The sequence below is a fragment of the Mastomys coucha genome, unplaced genomic scaffold (genome assembly GCF_008632895.1).
Source record: "Mastomys coucha isolate ucsf_1 unplaced genomic scaffold, UCSF_Mcou_1 pScaffold6, whole genome shotgun sequence".
NCBI lineage: Eukaryota > Metazoa > Chordata > Mammalia > Rodentia > Muridae > Mastomys > Mastomys coucha.
Genome location: NW_022196912.1, coordinates 72,223,732 through 72,229,731, shown reverse-complemented (window position 1 = coordinate 72,229,731; position 6,000 = coordinate 72,223,732). Strand labels below are relative to the sequence as shown.

At 36.0% G+C, this 6,000-nt stretch overlaps 1 protein-coding gene across 2 annotated transcripts in view; it reads right to left on the bottom strand.

Moving 5' to 3' along the window:
* Mipol1 (mirror-image polydactyly 1) overlaps positions 1-6,000 on the bottom strand; it is a 293,032-nt gene that overhangs the window by 18,676 nt on the left and 268,356 nt on the right. The gene's annotated exons all lie outside the window — the stretch shown is intronic.

Genomic DNA, 6,000 nt, shown 5'->3' with positions numbered 1-6,000 from the left:
CTAGCAAAACTCTCAATTACCATAGATGGAGAAAACAAGATATTCAATGACAAAACCAAATTTACACAGAATCTTTACACAAATTCAGTCCTACAAAGGATAATAGATGGAAAACACCAACATAAGGAGTAAAACTACACCCTAGAAGAAGCAAGAAAGTAATCTCTCAACAAATCCACACAAAATAATTCCACCTCTAACAACAAAAATAACAGGAAGTAACAATTACTTTTTCTTAATATGTCTTAATATGAAAATTAATCTTACCAACATATCCTAATCATTTGAAATTCAAAAGTATGAGGAATTAGAAATTTGTTGGCAATCATCCAGTGGTCTCTCTAATTTGGTAATTGGAGAAATAGGTCCAATATTGTACAATCCATATACACTTTCTGCTTGTTTGTATCTGACACTGTCTTGTTGGGTACCTCATAATGGTCTTGAAATCATGCTTCTCTTATCTCAGCCTCTCTATTAGTAGTATTGTTTATTTCATGTTTTTACACTATACTATGGTTTTCAGAACAGCTTACATATTTCAAAAGTATTTATATACCCAAAAGAAACATAGACTATTAACTTGGGAGGTGGCTTGTAAGAGAACAACAAAGAGTGAGACGGAATGATTTGCTTGATGTTTGTGACTATTGTATCAAGTTTGAAGAAGAGGACTTTATAAGTTACTCTTTCTCTGAGATGAATGCTTTTCAAAATCATCACAGCCAATGAACCAGATTCTTATCCTCACTTAATGTCTGTGCCACCCTCCAAGTAGAACCATTGTTCACTTAAACAGTTGGTGAATGACTATATGGACAGACTATCTTAATACATCATTTCTTAAATGAATGTAACCTGTTCTCTGTGGGCTGAGAATAAAATCACTCACTCAAGTCAAAAAACTTTGAACATAGCAGGAAATCTGTACCCAAAAATCGTGCCTACAATTCATTCCTCGGCACAGCAGAACTGTCAACTCTTAGCTTAGCTACTATGGAGGTAAAATCCTTTGGCGATGTGAGGGTCATTGAAGTACAGCCTTATTACAATGAACTCCAATGTCTAAAAATTCTTATTTTGGGCTTGTATCACTTATCACAATAAGAGCCAAGATTTTAAGCTCTACTAAAAACAAACAAACAAACAAACAGACTTTATCTATTTACGTTCATTAAAAAAACTAGTAGTGATATATTATTTTAAAATATACAGTTAAAATGTTTGGAGTTATTTAAAATTTATATTGAGAAAAATGTATGTATTTTCATTATTGCTGTATCTACATAAGACTATTCAATCGATTGTTGTTTTATACCAAACAACTTTTATAATTCTCATTTTTATTGTTATAATATTTTATAAATTTTAAAGAATATGACAAAATAAAAAAAATGAAAGGTATTGAAGGGGGTCTTTGGGTAGAGTTGGGGTACAAAAGGTAAACAAGAACTGTGATATAATTCTATTCACTTAAAATATGTTTTTAAATGTTAACAAATTCAGATAAATTGAAATCTGTATCTTTTCTAATCATAATGCAATAAAACTTAAATAAAAAAAGAAAGTGACGAGCCAATGGAATTAGTTAAGATCAAGGACATTTATTGGGCTTTTTCTTGTCTATCAGAGGATATCCAACCCATACTTAAGATCTTATTTTATTTTGTTTCATTTCATTTCATTTTATTTTATTTGGAGGAGAACCTGGGAAAGAAAATATTGTATGACATGTAAATAAAGAAAACATCGAATTAAAAAAAAAAAAAAAAAAGATTCCCATGAAAGCCCAGCATTAGTAGCAAGCCTGTGAAACCCCTCCAGGGGATGGGCAATGTGTATGTATTCTGTTCACAGTATTTATTCAATACTGGGCACAATAGGTTTTCAAAGCCCATTAGGGTATTTTTATGAGTAATTGTTACATGTATACACATGCTGGGACTAAGAAGTCATTTTACTGGGCTGGTGATATGCCTCAGCGGGTAAGAGCACCAACTGCTCTTCCAAAGGTCTGGAGTACAAATCCCAGCAACCACATGGTGGCTACAGTCTGCTTATTTATAATAATAAATAAATCTTTGGGCCAGACTGAGCAAGCAGGGTGGACCGGAGCGAGCGGGAGCGAGCGGGGATTGACGGGGTGTGCAGAGGTCTTAAAAGTCAACTCCCAACAACCAGATGAAGGCTCACAATGATCTGTACAGCTACAGTGTGTACTCATATAAATAAAATAAATAAATAAATCTTACAAAAAAAAGAAGACCTCTCTTGAAAAAAAAAAAAAGAAGTCATTTTACCTTCTTTCTAAATTCTAATGTCATGGCTTATGATTTTGATAATGAGCCCTTGGATCATTTTTAAAGTGAAAGAAAGTAAGACATTAACAGGGAGTTGGCATATCCTGCTTATAATCTTATAATCTTAGTAGTTAGAAGGCTGAAGCAAGAGGATTCCAACTTTAAGTTCAGGCTTGTCTTCGTGGTTCTGTCTGAGCAACAAACAACAAACAAATGGCAAAGCCACTACTCAGTGAGAAGACATGCAGTAAATATTCTAAGTTCTCAGAGCCTTTGAGAATGGCGTCAGGCGATGGAATAATCATTGAGAACACAGGTTGGGAGGAAGGAGTTAGACAACGCTGTCCCCCAGGAGCTAAGCCAAGGTGGGCCTTTTTCTAACAGGAAAATTTAGCTCATACTGTAACAACGATGTACAGATGCTAAAAACCAATTTCTGTTTAATTTCAGACTTATTCAGAGACAGAGAAAGACAGAAAGAAGACAGAAAAAGGAGGAGGAAGAGAAAGAGAAGGAAGCATTCTTTTGAGACAGATTAGAGTAAAAAAAAAATCAGGCATGCACAGACAGAAGGAAAAAAATTGGCATTCATTCTAACTACTTCGCTAAATTTTTATATTTCTTAGAAATGAAACAAGGTTACGCTAGTGGTACTTTCAAACAAGGGGTGCGGCTTGTTCCCTTTTCTCTCCTTATTCTAGCTTTTGTGTTTTGCCCCTGCAGTCTGGTTTGCGCGTGTGCATGTGTCTTTCTTATGGAGGAAGAAATGTGGCAGGACAGAAAGACTAATATCTCAGAGTTTTCTAACTTCACCCTCCCCTGCCAATTTCTGATTTTTATATGCCACTTGTAAATGTAATTTCCATTCTTTAATATCCATTCACTTCACTACTAATACTTTTTCAGCACCATAGGTGACTTGAAATTAAATCACATATATCCTTCTTTTATGCATTAAAGCGTTAGTATTGAGGATTAATGAGCTTTACTCTCAGTACTAGATTATTCTTTGGAAGTTAGTGGCATCAGGACATATTAACTCTTTCAAGCAAAGAAATAAACTTTGCAAGAAATGAGAATTTTAATTGTGAAATAATTTTACTAATACATTTAGCAGTGGGAAATTCATTCATTGAGACGGGATTTTTCCTTTTGACTTCTTTGAGACTTAGATCACAGGTACTAATAACACTTCATACAGATCGTTATATTCTAGAATCTTCATTAATAATGGCAATAGAGATAAATAAAGCCTCATATAATTATAGGATTGCCCTGGACTTGGACTTAGAGGCAGTCGTGAGTTCTTGGATGTATATGGTAGCACCCGAACTCAGGCTCTCCACAAAGATCCATGTGGACAGGACACATTCTTAATCTTTGAGTCCTCTCTCCAGCCCTGTGAGGAAGAACACTTTATAAAGGCATTTCAAACTATTGTGGTGGCAGTGATGATGATGATGATGATGATGATGATGATGATGATGATGATGATGATTTTGAAACAGGATCTAACTATTTAGGCTGGCCTTGAATTCACAGAGATCCACCAGTCCCTACCTCCCCATTGCTGGGATTAAAGTCATGTACCACCACGACTGGCAAAAATATTCTTTTATCTTAACAAGAGTAATTTTTGTTTGTTTGTTTGTTTGAGACAAGTTTTTTTCTGTATAGCCCTGGCTGTCTTGGAACTAACTTTATAGACAAGGTTGGCCTCAAACTCAGAGATCAGCCTGCCTCTGCCTCCTGAGTACTGAAATTAAAGGCATGCACTACCACTGCCTAGTTAATAAATCATTCATAGCTAGGTACAAGGAGGATGCTTTAAACTTGTCTCAAGATAGAAATCCTTAGAGATTTTTTTTAAAAAGAATACATGAACGTTGTAATTCATTGTTGCCTTTTTCTTAGGTGAGTTCAGCCTTAGCCAATATGGAATGTCTGCCTCTTCAGACATGTGCTTTGTTTCCCAAATGGTGAAGAATAGCGTCATGAGTGAGCCACCTAGACAGCATCAATGAACAGCGGCTCTAAATCTCTGCTAACAGCCCATTTGCATCCTCTACCTTTGAAACAGAATAATTAGTACATTTTCTTCCACATGCTGCTATTAGCTTTCTATTTCTAAACTTCTAAATATTCACACTCCAGCCTGGTTCAGACATTCCTACCCAGTCTGAACGACATCAGCTCGGCAGCTGATCTGATGTTTGCCCAGCAGAGGAGTTACATATCGCCTCTTGAAGAATGACACCTCAAGCTGCAGCCTTGATACCTGGTCTGTCTTTGAATGGCTTGTGAAAGCTTTATGATTCCGAATAACTTTGGACATTCTGACTTTTTGCACTACACTCCATGGTGAGTTTAATTATGAGGGAAATGGGGTTATATAATCTAAATTGCTATCATTCCAGACAAACTCTCATGGGTATTTCTATTATTCCCTGAGAAGAATCTGTTGAAGCCTTTCCCTTCTTTGGCTGTTCAGTTTCTGGAAGCCAATTTTGATGAGTTTTATATCTGCTACCTGGCAGTGCTGTCCTCAAACTTAATATTTTTTCTCATAAGTTTATAAGTTAGGGTTACACAGAAAGAAAATGAAATTAGATCTTCGCACTGAACTAAAGACATTCTATTAATGGCATGGTGTTTTTTCTATCCTTTAGAGAGAGACTCTTAAAACCCTGATTTCTTTACCCTGCACATCTTTTTGGTCACTAAGTCATATTTTCTCTGTAGTGCTTCTAATATCAATCTCTTCCTCTTGTTCTTACTTTTCCCAGTCCATGCAAGAACATCCTCTATCTGGCTTCTCACACTGCTTTGCTACAATCACTTCTTAGCTGGTACTTTTACTTCTAACACCAATGTGTTTTTAGCTAATCTTCCAATAAAAAATTGGCTGATGTCCCTCGATCACTAGGATTGATCACCTATTATTATAATTATATAATCATTAAAAAAACACTCTATAATGGTTCTTACCCCTATCACATGAAATTGAGTTCATTTGCATACTTTGAAAGCCCTGGGTAACTGAGCCAAGCCTTGTCATTCACAGGAACCTTTGCTTTTGTCAGGTGACCTCTGAACTTTTCTCAGATTACATTCAGACTTAGGCCTAACTTTATTCATGTGACGTCTTGTTTCTGTATTAGCCCCTCTTCCTTCTTTTCTTCTGACTCACACCCTGTCCACTCTATAGGGCACGACTGCTCTCACTCTATAGGGCACGACTGCTCTCACTCTATAGGGCACGACTGCTCTCACTCTATAGGGCATGACTGCTCTCACTGAAGCTTTTCTTCTCCTGTTTTCTAGACTGAAAATGGAAAAGGAGACAACACCAGTGTGCCCCACGAGATAATAAACGAATGAGGTGGAAGATACAGCATTAGTATCAAATGTAGATTCAAGAGTTCACTTTCTCTTTAACTCAGTTATTTCATTTGCAAAAAACTGGTATTCTCTTCAGATCTTTAGTACAGTGTATTCAATGTAGCAGTATGTAGAAAAAAAAACCCTCCTAAGTGTTTTGCTTAGGAATATTGATGCTATAAACTGGGAGCAAAGGAAGTATGTCACACTTTTAATATATCTCACTAAATTTAGTACATTAACAATACATGGCATGATTTGTGTGCACTATACACATATGCAGGTGTTCTCACACATGAATGCATTTGTGGAGGTCAAA